The sequence below is a fragment of the Nelusetta ayraudi genome, unplaced genomic scaffold (assembly GCF_046127955.1).
Source record: "Nelusetta ayraudi isolate G7.1 ecotype Tasmania unplaced genomic scaffold, CSIRO-AGI_Nayr_v1 ptg000005l, whole genome shotgun sequence".
NCBI lineage: Eukaryota > Metazoa > Chordata > Actinopteri > Tetraodontiformes > Monacanthidae > Nelusetta > Nelusetta ayraudi.
The window spans coordinates 6,913,771-6,931,745 of NW_027466055.1; the positions used below are offsets into that span (position 1 = coordinate 6,913,771).

Sequence of the window (17,975 nt, forward strand, 5' to 3'; positions counted from 1 at the left end):
CTTTTTGCCATCGTTTGGTGCGTTGATGTGGATGAATCTGGTCTGCAAAGTGTTTGTGAGATTTCTAGTGTGGCCGCTGTCCTGTTATTTGCAAGCAGTGTGCAACCGAATGTTTGGCTTCCTGCCAAACTATTGCAAAACGTTCATGAGTTATTTTTAAATTTGAATAAAATGTATTGTTACACCTCCCAGGCTTGGAGAGATGACTGAGGAATTGCAAATACACGTCAACTTCATTTACAAGTTTGTTTGGCACAATCATTTTTAAAACCACGTTATTCAAAAAAGTTATTTTTCGTCAATTATTGTTCAGCGTAATTGGAACTATAAAGCATCAGTGTTAGGTTAACACTTAGGTATCAAAGAGTTGTTTTTCATTGTTTTTAAAAGCCAGTTGAGTCTGCCAAAGACTGAAGTATGAAAGGAATGTTTCTATTATGAATACAAATACTTTTCCAGCTGCTGACGAACAAGTACAAACACTTGACTCCAAACAATATTTCTTAGCTGCTTCTGCATCTTAAAGACAAAAAAAACGTGCAAGCGCTGTCCGTTATTGTTGCGATTCATTCTGTTTTGAAGTGCAAGTCTGCCATAAACTGACACGCCACGCTCAACATCCAGAGACTGAGGCAGCTTCTCAAAGAAGCTCCTTGTAAAACTCAGATACCAGATGATTGAAGACTCCGCCTGCTGCACATGTGTAATTAAAGAGGCGGCCTTTACAAGCAAGCCCTTCAGAGAGCCTGAATTGTAGGTTTTCTTTCCGAAGTATGTGCGTATAGTGCTCATGTGAGCGCCATTCACAGAATGCGGACAGACCGTGATAATGGAATTATGAATGTGGCTGTTCTAACCTGTGCAGGCGAGTGCTGGTGTAGCATAGAGTCTATTACTGTCCCTCACACACATCCATGTCTCAGTCCATCTCACAAAGTTCCCCTGTTCCTGATTATTTTTTGTAGTTCTGTTGATCAGTAGAACTCCTTCTAGCGCACGTCTGTCGTCCGTCTGAAAGAATCCTTACACAGCTCAAAATCGACACGACTGGCGTCACTTTTTTTTTTGTGCCATTTTTCCTGCCAACATGGCAGCGTAACCGAGTCATGTGACACGCCAAGCTCTATAAAATGTGGAACTTTTCTAGCACAGCAACCAAATAAACCTATCACCTTTTTTTTTTTTTTTTAAAGAATGACTCATAAGAAACTCTATCTGGGGCCCCAAACTTTGTGGTGACTATTGAATATCAACAGCTGCGTTTCCATTACCCCTAGAATTGGGCAAAACCTAAATATCGCGATAAAAAAAAAAATTGTATTGGAAACACCTAAACGTTGAAATATTGCAAATAAGGTTTTTTACACGTTCACGAGGTGGTTTTTCAGATGTGTCGATCTAGAGGTTTATCGCAAAAGTGTCATGGAAACACTTCTTTCGCATTTACGCGTCACCGGACGTGACGCACGGGGTCACGTGACCAACTCACTTCAAGTGAAAATGTCGCGTTATGTTTGGACGGAGGAGGAGATGGAATATTTTTTTTTACAAGTAATCAGAGAGAAAAATATAGGTGTAGGTAGAATACTTCACTAATATTTGGTTGGGAAGACTATTCTTGAAAATTTACTCACATGCTAGACAACACCCGCATAAAAAACACCAAAGTCGACCAACGGTTCAGCCAGTGTATGAAAGAAAAAGGCTTTCAGAGTTCTGTCAAACAGTGTTGTGAAGCAAACTCTCCCTCTCACGCCCCGGCTCTGCTCATGTCACGTGTGAGATTGTCAATAGAGAGTTTGTTTAATTCACACTTGCAAACCTGACACTTGTTCCAACTGAATATGGTGTTCACATCCTGAGCGCTTGTAAATAAACCAGCGGAGCACGGTTTATGCTACTGTCCACACACACACACAGTTAAAGCTCTATTTCTTTAATTAAGTGGGTCAGTCATGACGGAGACCAGGCCCAGAAAAGAAGATTATTTAAACCTGTGTGTAAGCAGTGGTGGTGCTCGAGGCTTATTAAGAAGCAAAGCAGAGCCGCTCCGTCCACTGTGCCATGGGAACACAAATCGACACAAGCTCTAAGAGCAACGTTGTGATTGTTATTTCCTTAATTGGGAAAAAGTCAAATGAGCCAAGGGTAATTAAACCAAGTGTATTGCATTCAGCTGATAAATTACAATCCCCCCCACCCCCAGTGCTGGAAAATACCTGCGCTCTTCCCAGGGAGGTTCAATAGTTTAGAAAACCCTTTGTAACTGTGCAGAACTGGCAAAGGTCAACAGCAGCATTCACTGAGGGAAAAACATCTTCACCACCTCTATCTTTTGAAGGAGCTTCATAAGGAAAACATGATTGCAAATGAACTATTTAGCTCCATAAATAGTTATTATTCTTGTGGTTGTATTGTCAAAACAAAGCGCGCTCAGCCACCTTCAACCCAACACAGCTTGACTCTTCAGTCAACACATGTAAGCACTTGAGATCCGAGGTATAATAACACAGTAATGGCAACAAAAACAACAACTATGAGTGTGAGTCTCATCACTGGATTTATTATGATCCGTTGTTTTGCCACTTCCGTGTTATTTTATCAGTCTCGTCTACCCTTTTTACCTCTTGTATTCGTTTGTTGTCTCGAAAGGCCTCTTCAGTTCAGAACTGAAGGCTTCTTGAGTTTCGGATGAGAGGCGGAACATCTTTAAGATCACAAGAACAAGTGCAGTTGACCTAGGTTAATCCTGCGACTGTAAGACGACGGACTTGATTTCGAGGTTGTTGTTTTTTTTTGTGCTTTTGAATCATATTTTGTTCCAAGAGGACACTTTGAGTGAGTGATGGGCAGTGAACAGTCTCCTGCCAGTTGAGACAGACATGAGACAAGCTTTATCATCATAAAAGAGTTCAACCAGTCAAAAGGTTGGTGCACTTCTACACTGCCACCACAGAGTCCATCCTCATACCAAACCATCTGGCAGGTCGGAGCCACAACGTAGGGCAGCTATCTATGGGAGAAGGTGACGGGCAGCAATTTTTCATCATTCCAGGCCAGCAGGCTTCAAGCAACCTGAAACGAGCAAGACGGACTGTGGCGGACCTGCACCACCCTGGACATGAACCAAACACCATGAAGACCCAACGCAAAACAATATATGGACCGTTTGAGTTATCATGATTACTATTAGTTATAGTAAAAGTATCTCAAATTAGTGTCGATAAGAACATCGAGATGCTGTTTTAACATTGTGGAATTGTGGTTCCATTTAGTTTTCCAATGGCCTGACAGGAGGGAATTTTATTTAGGCGAAAGGACAAACTTCACATTTTTCAGTTCAAAATTCTTCAACCACCGTCATTTTAAGAGAGGTACGACTAAATACAATGATTTCATTACCATTACCATATTATTATTATTATTATTATTATTATCATCATTATTATTATTATCATAGATGACACTGTTTTTACGATTATTATCATTGCATTTTCTCAATCTGATGTTGTATTTCAGCCCCGAGCAACAGGGTCGGTATAAAACAGTCCCATGAGACAGGAAGATGATTAATTAGCCAGGCCGATTCGCTCTCTGCTGACACTAGCACACATCTATTCAGTATTACTTCTCGAAACGCTGTCTGCAAACATGAAACTGTGCGTACGCGATCCATTGATTTAATATCAACGTGAATTATGAGTTGCATAAGTGGAGGCCTGCATTTGACTGTGACAAATTACTGACAGCGACCTTGAGACCCTTTTTACAGCAGCGGGTGGTGGGGCAGCAGTTCAACACGGGCTCAGTGATCACCTTTGAGACAGAGTATTGAATTTAAAAGGCAAAGAAAATCAGCATCAGACAAACTGGAAGGCATTTCGAATAGAAAAATTTGTTCTGCTCTCTGTACAGGTTATTTTCAGATGTGTGCGCAATCCTCCTCCTCGTAAAAGAACTGAGCCACGCAACACAACCGTTTCAGCAATCAAAGCACCGGGAGGAGATATTTGCACTTTTGGACGCATCACTTCAATGTGATTTCTCCATAATAATCCCGCTGCCGTGGATAAAGCCTTTCCTCCACCAGGCAAAACATGGCTCAAGGTGAAGCGCCTTGAAAGCAAACAGCGCGCTCTTCCCACAGCCTGTCTATATGCAGATACACACGCTGCTGTGCTCTGTGGGCCACAATCTGGAAAGATCACATGGTGTCACTTCTTCACCTTGAGAGGGGAATCTCTCTCTCTCTCTCTCTCTCTCTCTCTCTCTCTCTCTCTCTCTCTCTCTCTCTCTCTCTCTCTCTCTCTCTCTCTCTCTCTCTCTCTCTCTCTCTCTCTCTCTCTCTCTCTCTCTCTCTCTCTCTCTCTCTCACACACAAACTCAAACTGCTAAACACAAAACTCAACAATTCAATTTACAACATGAATAATTAACAGTGTGGGGAATCCTATTGTGTCCTCACGAGTGCAGTGGGAGAGGAAAAGGTTAGAGAGGTACAGAGGTAGGGATTGTGGGAAGAGATTTTTGCATGGAGGAACGTGAAAGATTCTCAGTCAAGTGGATAAAAACAACTCCCTGCAAAGCAAGTATGAAAACAAAATGCTGAGTGCTTGTGTGAGAACACGCTACGGGATTTTAAAGGCTCACTTCACAAGAATTTGGGAAGTCCATTTGTTTTAAGATTCGTCATCTACAGATTCATCCCCATAGCAAAAGACTGAAGCGTAAGGACATTTTGACATTTTGACATGAAAGCCAACTGCATTTGATGACAGATAATTGGTTTCAACCTGCATTGTGTGGCCATTAACTGTGTTTCCTGTGTGATGTGAGTGATTTTAATGTTTACTTTTAATGCAATAACTTATGAGGTTTCATTAGGAGCCGTGAAGTTGAGTCGTGAAGTCTAATCGTCACAACCAGAGTATTACACTAAAAGCAAAAGGTGAGTCACATTAAAACAGTATTTTGCAACACTTACATTCACTTGTCCCTGTTTGGCTGTGGCTGACCGTCCGTACTGCAGGTCCTCTGCTTCTGACCACCTGTGAGGACACAACGGAGAAGAAACTGTGGTCAGTTGCCGCAACATAAAATGTGTATCGCTTGCACTGCTTTCTGTGTCTTGCCGAAAAGACCACTTTACATGAGGAGCTTCTTAAAATGTGTTTGCAGTTAAAGCAGAAGCGTAAAGTTAAGAACCTGGGTGTAATTTGCACTGCCACAATGCAATTTCACATGTGCCAAGAGAAATGACTCCATCAGCTGGGAGGACATGTGAGGCAGATGAATACATCTAAAGACGTTACACTTGCTTTTGAGTAGAAAGAAGCCAATTCTATGCATAATAATCTTGCCAGAGTAATATTAGAATCTTACTATATTACTGCATCCTAAATCAAATGGACAGTTTACACAAACAAATGTGGAAGATCATTTCGCATGTACAAAATAATATGTGCTGTCAATTTCCCACAATTTCCTTTATGGATGTGAACTATTGAACATTTCTGCTAGATTAGTACAAGTAGAACTACAAAATCCATCAGATGAGAAGATGCAAAGCTCAATTAAGCTGCTTGTTATAGCTTCTTTATTTTTGCATTATTTTTTTGACAGTAAAGCAGGTACATACAGCACATTGGAGCATGGAACACTGACGAGCTAAACAAAAACACTGCCATGGATGCATTGACGTTGACCCCCGGCACTATGTGCAGGCTGCCTGCAGCAGCATCGGGTTGAGATGTGCGTTGCAGAGGCCTTCCAGAGGGGCAGGCGTTCACATTTATCTCTGTTGACAGCTCCACGTCTGCTCTGATTCTTCTTTAAAACTCACTAATCACCACTGAGACATTCTGAGCCTCTTGCATGAAAAGCCCTGCAGCGGCTTCACGCGCACTGGAAGCAATAACAAACACATCACGCGTCGTTTCCTGGTCGGTAGGTTTCCTCTCTGCGTGGATGAGGCTATTCTGAGAGGAGACAGTGACCCGACGGCACCAAAGCATTCAAAGACGTTCCACAAAGAGCAGCCGGATGACAAAGATTGTTATGGAAATAACGTTCTGTTCCAAAATATTTGAAAACATATTTATCCTCAAACTGGGGCCTGATTGGTTTGCTCAGACTGTTTGCACACGTTTTCTCTGCAGTGACTCTGAGACACAACGTGAGTGTCTGGTCTACGATATACACCAGCGTCTGACTGCCTGTATGTTTTATTTTATTTATGAATATTTCACAGTGATCAGAGTTTTTTTTTTTGTTTTTTTTACAGTTTGCTGAGATAAAACATATGCGGCCCCATTAAGCTTTTCGATCCGTCCCGCCAAACTTGAAGAAATGATGTTAACAGTAAATAAGTAACAAACAAAAAAAGCTGTCATCTATTTCTTTAGTGTTTTCCGAGTCATTTCAATAAAGAGCTAAATCTTGTGAGGCTTCAGAGACACATTTTGTTGACACACTTTTGTTCATTCTCAATGGACATTCAATTTTAGAACCCATTGTGGCCCACCAGTCAAAAAGTTTGCCCACCTGTGCTCTAAGCAAGCAAAGATTGCTGCTTGGCTGAGACGAACAGATGAGTTTTCATGGGGTGGACAGGTGCCATTTGTTCGGCTCCAGCAATGTGCTGGCAGGATGTATTGACGATCCCGAACGCCTGCAAAAAAAAAAAAACCCTGCTAAAGTCATTTCATGAAAAGCAGGTAGTCGTTCCAACTTCCACCAAGTTGGAGCCACACGACACCCATCCTCCCTCACAGGGTTCTGATTTAAATTGGACCCTTGAGATTCCAGCAAAGTCTGGAGGATGTGCCTGCAGTGTGAGGATGTCTGCCTGTGCTTTGCCCGTCTAGTTCACACAGCTGAAAATCATTTCATTCTTCTCATTCATTGTTTTTTTTCTATTCAGAGGCATTTCAACCGCAGTTTTACATTGGCAGTTATTCAGGTCATAGTACAGAGAGTGGAGGGCTCACAGTTGGGTCACCCATCAAGTGCAGGTAAACTACAGCCTTGAACAGGTTCACAACCTATTGTATGAGAGTTGATGACTGGCTACAAGGACTCTCTCTCTCTCTCTCTCTCTCTCTCTCTCGTAACAATCAGTTAGCACACACACACACCACACACCACACGGAAACAAAAAAATCATAGGCTTTCTAATGTCGGTTGGTAGGCTGGGTTGACCACCACGCACACATGGACACATATGACCCATATAGCCAGCTGATGTGGCAGAGCGGCGCCAGCGTGGATGATGGGGTGAACAGCCCGAGGCCACAGTTTACTGGAGGAAACCCATCAGCTCTCCAAACCCAAATGAAAGATGAAAATGCCCGTCGCGCTCGTCAGCCCTGCTGGCTGCGTTTAGTTTGCTGCACGTCTCTCTGCTCCCGAGAGCGTGGCTCCGTCCTCACGGTTTCCTCGACAGAAGAATGTGTGTGTGTGTGTGTGTGTGTGTGTGTCTGTGTGTGTGTGTTGCATGGCATTTTGCAAGATCAGATGGGAAAGACTAGATTCTTAACTACATTTAAGGGCTTTCACAAAACATTCCCTTCAATGGTTGACTCCTCTGCTTGTTTACACAGCAGAATAACATCACTCTATTCTACCATACGTGTATCTATATTTTTACAGAACGAGTAGAGTGCGAGTACTTGTATTTCAGTATGCACTGACACCAATACTGAGTACTTAATAAAGCCAATGCACATTAACATTGGGATGACTGTCACAAGTCTGTCACTGCAGTACAAACACAAATGCAACAAAATTGTCATATGCATACATATACAATTGCTCTCTGCGTCACGGTATTGGCACTCAACCCTTATATCGGTACCAATACCCAATGCTAGTATTGGTGCATTCCTGATATATATGTATTTTTTAAGCGCCAAGTCGCCTCCAAGGGCGTCTCAAAGTGCTTTGCGCAATCCAGATAAAACCAACCGAAACCCTCCAGAGCAAGAAGAACTCCCCAGTAGGAGGAAACCTGGAGCAGATCTGATTTGGGTGAAAGGGAAATAAGAAAAAAAAATTAAGTGAACGAGAGATATATATAGATGGAAGTAGTCGGAGTGGCCAACAGGCCAGAGTGAGTTGTTGCATATTTGCATATTTTCCCTGGTACACGATGACCTTCTGATTTGTCAGGAATAGAAATGCTCACATTCCTGTTGCCGTCTTGCCAGCAGTTCAACAACTCTTCCTTATCACCTTTTCGGACTTTGCAGTATTCTGTCTAAACTGGCTCTGTTTTTATTTAATGAAAATAAAAATGTAAAAAAAAACATGTTATTTCCCACTGTTTGTACCAAGCACCATCTAAACAGGAAACCTGATGCCGCGAAAAGGTCGCCGCAGTCGCATCTGCCAGAAGAAGAATTTTGAATTTTGTTCCGCGATAAAATGCACGTGCTTGTACAGCCTGTAGCCCCGCCTTCATCCCGAGGCAGCGGGAATAGACTTCAGCCATCCGACAATGCTGAGAGCAGGAGAACCGGTGACAGAAGAAAATTGATCAGTGAATTGTTGGAATAGAATGTTAGGTAACCAAAAAGCTGGCAAGGTCTGGGGGGAAAAATAGCTTATTATAAAAAAAAAAATTAACTTTTAAAGCATTTGTCCGTAAGCAGAACCTGCAAGCTGTAGTTACGCAATGAGTTCTGAAACCTCCTCAGAATGACAAGATTTCATTATACAGAAGAGCTTTTTCAACTGTGTACTCGGAACATCAATGTGATTAGGGTAGTGCATTGGACCCAATGGCCAAAACATTTTAGAAAGTAGTAATTGTCGTAGTAGTAGTGTGTCCAATCATTTCACTGGCAGTGTTACATAGCTATTAGCCAAAATACCAACATTCACAATTTTTGCTGCACCAGATATGAGGTTTGGGATTCTACCGACAGGGCAAGAACACTGAATAAAACTATAAAACTAAACTGCAGGCTATACGAGCAGGCTTTATCATGCAGCTCTTTGTTTTCGTCAAATGCGTTCACTCTCACTGCACAATTCCGAGTAAACAAAAATGAAACCGTCATCTCCTCTGCAGCACAATGAAAAGCAATTCATCAGCTTGTCACTCATGCCATGCCCTGGTTTAAGGATGCAGAATTATTTCACTCAGTCTTCCTTTTCCAAGGTATTTGTGGATTTACAGTGACAGGTCCGCACACGCAGCATTTGATGACTCGGCAACCGAAACACAACAAAACAAAACAAAGGCGTTGAGGCTATTTCAGGTTGCGACAACCAGGCATCAATTTTAGTTTCAGGTTTTATTTACCAGCAATTGTTTTAATAAAAAAAAAAAGAGAAAAAAAAAGATCAACACCTTTATTTGCTTATGATATCGTCACAAAACTCCAAAACACTGAAACAACCTAAAGTGTCTCTTTGATTCAGTCTGATCCAACCAATCTTGATATTTCTATTTAATCAGACAAAATGATAAAATTGTGAAATATTTTTTAAGTAATCTATGGGGTCTGGAACCTCTTTGTTCTAAAAGAGGTTTCGATGATTTAGATCATGTTCTTTTATGAGCCACAACAAGTAAGAACTGCATGTTGACGGCTGATCCTTTGCTATGCAGTGCAACTAGGTCGTTATTTCGAAAAATCCAACGCGAGCACAGAAGTTTTGAATTCACAAACCAAAGAAAATTCAAAAAACCAAAACAACGAGACATACAAACTAGACACATGTTTGCCTGTGACGCTGACACGCAGCAGTTTTGCAGCAGGATTTCCCCATGTGTGTGTGCAAGAGAGCTGCTGATAAAGGCCCAGTCACTGGCGCCACCCCTGCCCCTCCCTGCAAGACCTGCTCCCAGCAAAACATCAAGAACAGAACAACACAAGTCCACGGCACAACGATCAACCCCACTGCCTTCAGTCTGCGGCTGCTCGGCTTGTTGTCACCAGTCTTCACGCAGGCAGAGTGAACCACCTGCATCTTTGTCCCGGGATTTTTTTGTTTTTTTGGCCTTATTATTACTACTATCACTGCCACACCTGCCGGAATCATCAGCGTTATATCACTCTCCCTGGAGGAGGCGGAACGAGGGAACAACAGGAATGACAGCGTGGAGTCGGCCAGACAATTATGTCTAGCAGCCCATCCACAAGCACCTCTGCTGCTCGTCCTGCAGCCAAACACACAAAGCAGGGCTCTGTGACTGCCGACGTCCCCACCAGGAGTCACGAGAAAATAAAAGTCTGAGGGGAGAAATCGCCCGCTACAAGAAGCCTTGACGTCATCTGTATGTGGAACTATCACCAGTGTGGCACAGGAGGACGATGTGTTTAGTTTAGTTTTATTTTTGGTTCCCCGTTAGTGGACGTAGAACGTCAGCTTCTTCCAAGCATCGATAAGGCACCCAGGTTTGCCCGAGGGAGCTCTCGTAGCCAATATGGACAAGTCCAAAGATACGGCTACAACACCACAGGTACATACACACACACACACACACATCTAATAAATAGACGGTCATTGTTTTTGGGAGAACATGCACAGCTGCGTCAGAATAAATAGGGTTAATGGTCACGTGGGAAATGTTTGTATGGGGATGATCACGAGGAATGTGTTAAAATATATCATGTGTTGTATGGGGCTGCATGCAAACCCTCTCCTCAGATTAACCTTTCTACCTTGCTTCCGGTACAAACTGCTTCATTTAAATTGACTGCATGTTTTGTTTTGTTTTGTTTTGTTTTTTGTTTTTTTTTTCCTGTCACCTTCTACAACGGCTCCTAACGTTTGTCACGAGATGTTTCAGACGCTACACACATCGACAAACACATCTCATCCGTCATCTCCACGGGGGGATTCTGTAGCGGCGCGCGAGGAGGCAGAGAGGGGGAGGAGGAGGAGGAGGAGGAGGAGCGCGGTGCACTTGCTTGCGCTGGCACCCGAAAGCAGCGGGAGCGCGGAACTCCGAAGTTGAACAGTGCGCGCCATTCATAGAGCAGAGGAAGCCGACAGCCAGCCGGGCTGTTTGGAAGCGGTGGGTTGAGGGAAAAAAAATGTTTAAAAATAAATAAATAAATAAATAAATAAATACTCACCGACTAAACACGCTCCCTTTTAGCGTTGTTGGTTTGCCTTCCAGTGAGTTTGAGCGCCACGGAGGGAACAGCCGCGGTTCCACCTCCGGCAGCAGACACTCATCAGATCACAGCCGCGCGGCGCTCACTGTGGCGCGTGTGTGCACTGTGGCGGGTCACACGTTTTTACGCACCGGTCGCGTCTGCGCGCGCGCGCGCACACACACACACACACACACACACACACACACACACACACACACACACACACGCACACTGCGAGAGATGAGGCGACACGCCGCGACGGTGCTGTCAAAGCACATCGACTGACTGACTGACTGACCGAGTGTCTGTCCGTCCGTCTGTCTGTCTGCCTGCCTGCCTGCCTGCCTTCAATATAACTGTGTGATTTGGGGAAGGAAGAAGAAGAAAGTCCCTCCGGCATCAGCAGAGCGACAAAATTCGCTTGGAAGCAAAACCGCGCGTCTTGAACCAGCAGGCGCAATCAGGGTTCGTCCAACAGCAGCACGCGCACCTGTGGCTGGCTGACGGTGCCACACAGAGCAAGGGCTCGCTGTCACACACGCACGCACGTACACGCACGGACACACACACACGTTTTGATAGTCCTACGGGGATCCACTGACCTGCGGGAGGGAGGTTGATTTAGCGGCTGCTGCTGCTCCGCTGCTGCTGCTGCTGCTGCTGCTGCTGCTGCGCTACAGTGTCACTGACAGCGCACTGACACGTCCAGTCAGTCCCGGCGCTGTTCAGTCTGGGGCGCTTCTATTTACCTCAGCTGGAGGAAAGACACGCCCACCCGCGCTTTCACGATGTTACGACGTTTTTTTTGTTTTTTTTGTTTTCTTTCTTTTTCTTTCTTTTTTTTGGGATTCGCATCAAGGAAAACAACTCGATGGAATTGTGAAATGTATGAATGACGAGATGAATTCACAGGAAAAACCGGTGATGACAACGATGACAGAGAATATCATAAAATAAATAAATGAATACATAAATAAAATAGCCCGCCAGGAAATTTAAAATAGTTCATTCTTTATTAAAGTGGGCTACGTGTTTCGCCGTTGACAATGTGATTCACACCAGGCGAGAGGATGTTATATCAGCTGGAGTCGAGTTGACCTTCAGGCATCCTGAGGAGTGACCACATGTTGTGTGATACTGACGCACCTTTCAGGCGCCACTTGTAAGTAGTCCATTCCAAATGTGATAAGAGTGGAATGTAGAGATGCCCCTGTGATATAATTAATGATAATACTAATAATAATAATAATAAAAAAAAAACTCTTATTGTTGGAATATTGCTGATGACACTTGTTTGTTAGTAAGTTCGTTTTATGTCTTAATAACTAACGCAAAGCCCTAAACACTATAAATTACTTCTTCTTTTTGTTAAATGCCCAACAGACAGCTGGGATAGATTATAGAAGCTGATTTAGAAAATGAAAAAAAAAATACTACCAATACTACTACTACTACTGCCACTAATAATAATAATAATAATAATAATAATAATAATAATAATAATAATAATAATAATAATAATAATAATAATAATAATGCTTCTACTGATGCTTTGTCAGTCATACTTCAAATCCGGTTCAGTTAATCAGCTGTCAATCAAAAAAAAAAAAAAAAAAAAAAGACTCCAAGGTACTCGATCATGCACTGACACACGCAGATCATACTTCAACAATTCAGATAAAGCACGCATTTGAAAAAAGCGAGATGACGTTCACCCTTTGGTTCCAGCGTGTCAAGAGTGAATCCAGGAAGATTTTCAGAGGGATTTCTCAGTCGCTGCCTCTAGGGGGAGTCTTAATCTTTTCGATGCATACGTGTCTGCCAAAACCCAACGCCAGCGGTCCAAATTTGACCTGCTACGTCATTTCATGCGGCCGGGTGAGTTTGTCTGTTACTATGTGTGGAATACATGCTTCAGCACAGCTGTGGCGGTCTGCAGCTTCCTGGGAGAGATTCTATTCCTGTCGCACAACGTAGCAATTCAGTACAGATCAGAATGCACAAGCACAGAGACAAAAAAAAATAAATAATAAAGCTCAAGGGAGACATATTTTCTAAATCAGTTTTTCCAAAAGTTGGTTTTACAATCCTTGTCCTACTCCTCTCGTTGCGAATAATAGTGTGGTGTCGCACAATATCTTCTGACAAATGTATGTGCATACGTTTGTCAGAAGGTCAAGTAGACAGTGTTTTTGACAACATTCAATACACGCTGGGTTGCCTTCAGAATTATTCGTACATATATACGTAACGTGACACTCAAATTGATCTTACTGAATGCATGTGTACAGCCACGAAAGAGTAGGTTTAAAAAAATATAAAAAATAAAAATCATGGGAGGATTATAGTTCCCTGCCAATGTGGATTGGAACTGGAGACCTGACAGACCAAGAGAAAGCTTCTGTAGTTATTCTTTGTACACAGCATGACTACAGAGTAGTAGAGCTGCTGCTGGTGACACAATCAAAACACTGAATACACTGTATTTTTGCCACACTCAAAAAAATAGGGAACGAAAAAGCATTTGGGGAATTTAGTTTTTCAGATTGTTTATGCAATTTATTTTCTCACTACTCAGTATTCGGTCCCTGTCTTCTCCATAAAATTGCATTTTGAAATAATTATGTTTGAACAATGTGAATGTGATGTGAGCAGTGTTGTTGGAAAATTAATTACTGAAACTAATTAAAGCAAAGACCGTGATCCCTGATTCAATATACAATCCTGGTTGTCCATTTTCAATCATTATTAATTCTAACAAAGCTGCAGCCGCAGTAGCATTTAAGCTTGAGGAAATACCTGCGACTTTTTTTTTCATGATCACTTCTGATTTGAACTGATAAAAAAAAAGTAGCTACAAAAGGAGGGGAAAATGAAAATGAAAACTACCTGGGTGTAAATCTACTCAGCAGCTGCTTCACACTCCTTCACAACAGGTTTGATACGTGAAGAAGAGGTTCAGGTGGTCTTTTCTCACCTCAGCGGTCCTCAGCTATCAGCTTCAGTTTGGTTGCTTGTTATTCAAGATGAAAAGTTTATAGCTGTTTGCAATGTTTGAAAAGATGTCTAAGTGGTTGCTTGACTGGAGATTTCAGTTTGACTTGTATAAAATATTTTTAGCCCGTTGTCTTACTAACTCAAAATGGATTCAAGTAGTGGTGAGAATCGTGATTTGTTTTTGCTTTAGAAAAGGAAGTCAACGAAGCCAGAAGGATGACATAAACTGTGCAATTAAATGGCACAAATATTTGTTTTATGGTTGTGCAATCGTAATGGATTTGAGAAACTCATGATGATCACTGATGATGACACTGAATACCAGAGCTATTAAAAACCAGAACTGGCCCATTAATTAGTCGAGTTCAGCCCACGGCCCATCTACTCATAAATAATAGATAAATTCTCTCTAACTATGCATGCATACTTTTGTGACATTGTGCACTTCCAGTGTTCACAGTTGGCAAGACGTGGTTGGGCTTCCGTTTGTTATAATCCTGCAGAGGAGATAACGAGCGAGATGGCATTTTTAAAATCAATTCAAATTTAGTAAATTTAGTAATTTAATAAATAACCTAAATAAAAACATGACAAAAACACACGTCACACAGAGGAATGTCCAACGGCCCGAATCAGGACATGGCAAGAGACAGGTGGCGCTGTAGGCCAAGTGTAGCAGCAAAATAAATAGTAATAAATTACAGACACCACTGGTGCCCTTGAATGTTATTGTTAATTATGTTATGGTATGTGTTTGTGTGTGTGTGTGAGTGTGTGTGTGTTTGGGATCAGGGTGCGTGCCTCGGGCACTGAAGTGGCCAGAGGCGACTGTGGTGCGGCCAAAAAGCCACAGCGTTTTGACACTTTGGCCCAGGGGAACATCGAGTTGATGGCTCCATACAGCCACTACGGAAGGTGGTGAAGAGGAGCAATGGCACACAGCCTCTTCTCCATTCTCCAAAGATACATTGCTCCTCCTTTCTCAGTCCAGTCACGGGATATTGTGAATCCAGGTGATGTCAGCTGAATGGAGGCACATGCTTAGATTTCCTTACGAGCAGTAACTTGCTGAATTTTGAACTTGTTCTTCTCTCACTGGTGGCCAAAGAGTCTGCCCAGTAACTGGAGCGCTTTGCCTAAGATGTTGGCTGAGTGGCTCGTTTCCCTGTTGAAACAAGCAGATGGAAAGCCCCTTTTTTTTTCTTCCATCCCTTTGTGGAGGTAAGGGCTTGGACGATGGAGGCCATCGCTGTGGTTGAGCATCGCTGTCAGCTTTTGCACAGACTCCGAACTGCTTGCTCGACACGCTTCCCAGGCACACACTGTTGGTGCAGAAGGGCAAGACTGTGAAACATCTCCGTCAGTGTTATTGTTGGGTTTTCACATAGTTTCTTTTGGGATTGTGCACCACCTGGGTAGGATGTCACGGGTGAAATACTTCTAACGAAAATAGTTAGCAGAAGCAAGAACACAGAGTGGTGACTTCATCGGGGGCCAAAACAGCATCTCATACACGTGGCTCAGTATTTCTGAAAGCAGTTATAAGCCTAGAGAAGATTGTGCTGTTGAGTAAAACTAAGTGTTGTGGTAAAATCTATCACTTCAGTGAAATACAAACCTAGAGAATAGTTCAAGAAAATAACGATGGCTTGTTTGTTTAAAAGGCAAGGAATGCATTTGCACTTGAAGCCGTCTGGCAAGAATAGGTAACGATGCTCCAAACAAGACTGGTGGCATCGCAGTACATCTCTCAGTGCAAAACACTTTTCAAACATGAGTTTCTTGACACATCGCAGACTCTCCCTGCGACTTTAGACTCAAACGTTTCTTGATTTCTGTTGTTTATATCCTCGAATATTTCTGAAAAAAAACAACAATAAAACAACTACATACCCTCACATGAAACACAAACACACAGGACTTACAATCCAACTACCTTGTGTGCACATAATATTTGCATGTCCACAAAAGTGAGACCTCAATCCACAATCTGTTTCTGTCCGTCTACCGCAAATCCAAACACTCCAAGCACATTTCTCTCTGGGCACTCAGTCCATCCTGAACTTGGAGGGCTTTACAGAACGTTGTCGGGCTGCTCTGTGCTCTCACACTCCTCTTCTTTCTGCATACAGACAGTCGTGTCACTGTGTTTCTCGGTGTCTCTCAGTCTATGTTGTCGTCTGTTCTGAAGTCGCATATTTTCCCTTTTCATCCGGTATCTACCTTACACGTCCTTTCTCACATGTTCCCTTTACGTTCAGCATGTAAACTACAGGACCCTATACATCAGTAATCACCCCATCCAACCACTTATCTTCTCTTCTGTCGTCTTTGCAAGTTCTGTTCTGACCCATCCTGAGTTTCCTCGCTCTAACTGGGTTGGAAAACACTGTTTGGAAATACTTCGATGCCTCTGAGAGTTGAGACAATGTGGTGAGGACCACCCTTTTCGACAGCAGTTCTTCTGGTGTTTTCTTTGTAGCCGTGTGTGCCATGTTTCGATGTTTCGCTGAATTGCTGGAGAGCAGCAATGTTGTGCCACTCGCCGCTGAGATTCTTGAACTAATTTGCTAATTAAAAATTGTCAGCCAAGCCATTTGAAGCTGGGAGTTATGAAATGTTTGACTCCACTCAAGTCGAGGAAAAACTCTGATTCACCTGAAGTAAATTAGGATCCGTCTCTATCAGAGGCTTTGGGCAATTAAAAAGTTAACGGGTTACAGAAGTTGAGACGTGATGTCACAAAGGCATGGATGATAATTTACAGTTTGGCAGGTGAACAATTGATGTTAATCCACAGTGACGCGAAGGTGGGAAAAAAGCACATATGGGTCAATCACCTGCTTCTGAGGCTAGCGTGAAAAATTTGAATTTGAAGACTCGATACAGTTGGCCACCTCATGAGCAGTGCTGTCAGGGGCAACAAATCAGGACCACAGTTTAGTAGCGTTAAACTGGAGCAAGTTGTTGACCCTCCGGTCGTTAATTGCAGATAAACAGTCATGGGGTACACTCAGACAGTGGGTCACGTCAGGATTAAAATAAAAATAAAAGTGAATGTCACATGCAATACGGTACATGCGAAATGAGATGCCTTTAAACCTCAGAATGAGGCTGTCGGGAGGAAGCAGATACATCAACGTAAGAGTTTTGACGAAAGATAAGAGAGAGTCCATCAACAAAACCAAAACTGCCATTTTTTTTAATACCTTGCTTGTAGAATTTTACATTCTCACGCATTGAAAACTTAAATTCTTATGAAACTGTGCCACAGGTTCACAAGTTCAAAGGGAGTTGGACGGAGCAACACAATGAAAAGTCTTCCTGGTTTCGGAAAATGACTCACTTGATTGTACTTGAGTGTTGGTATGGATTATGTTCTAAACACATTTCATGTGACAATAGACCCATTTTGAAATCTTATGTTATGAATGTGAATCCAATTGTCAACTCCAGAGCACAACATCAACGTGAACAAACTTTCAGACATCCAAAATCTTTGAAATGTGGTAAAGGTTCTTCTGTTCTCTAGTGGAGTGTTTGTGCTCATTCATTCAAACAATGTCTATGGCTTTATATATCACTGTGTAAGCATTTAATTTTTTGTGTGTATATTTTCAAGATGATAATTTACGTGTCATGACACGTGCCTGCTCGTATAATATGAAATCCAATAAATTTTGGTAAAGCTACAAGGTTTAAGTTCACCCTTTCAAGTTAAACGACTCAAAATAAAACCAGATGTTTCACTCAAACATAGACGTTTTAAATCATGGATGCTGTCTGTTCTACATCTGCCCTCCATATCAAAGAGAAATTCATCAGAAAGATGTTCTTGTGAGACATCCAAGTCTTTGGGGAAAA

At 42.5% G+C, this 17,975-nt stretch overlaps 1 protein-coding gene across 2 annotated transcripts in view; it reads right to left on the reverse strand.

Moving 5' to 3' along the window:
• Positions 1-11,785, reverse strand: part of cemip (cell migration inducing hyaluronidase 1) — a 57,700-nt gene extending 45,915 nt beyond the window's left edge. For both annotated transcript variants that reach the window (XR_012923771.1, XM_076011349.1), the window contains exons 1-2: positions 11,717-11,785; positions 4,985-5,048 (exon numbers count right to left, since the gene is read on the reverse strand). The gene's annotated coding sequence lies outside the window, so the exon portion shown is untranslated. The remainder of the gene's footprint in view (positions 1-4,984; positions 5,049-11,716) is intronic.
• Between the last annotated feature and the right edge of the window lie 6,190 nt (positions 11,786-17,975).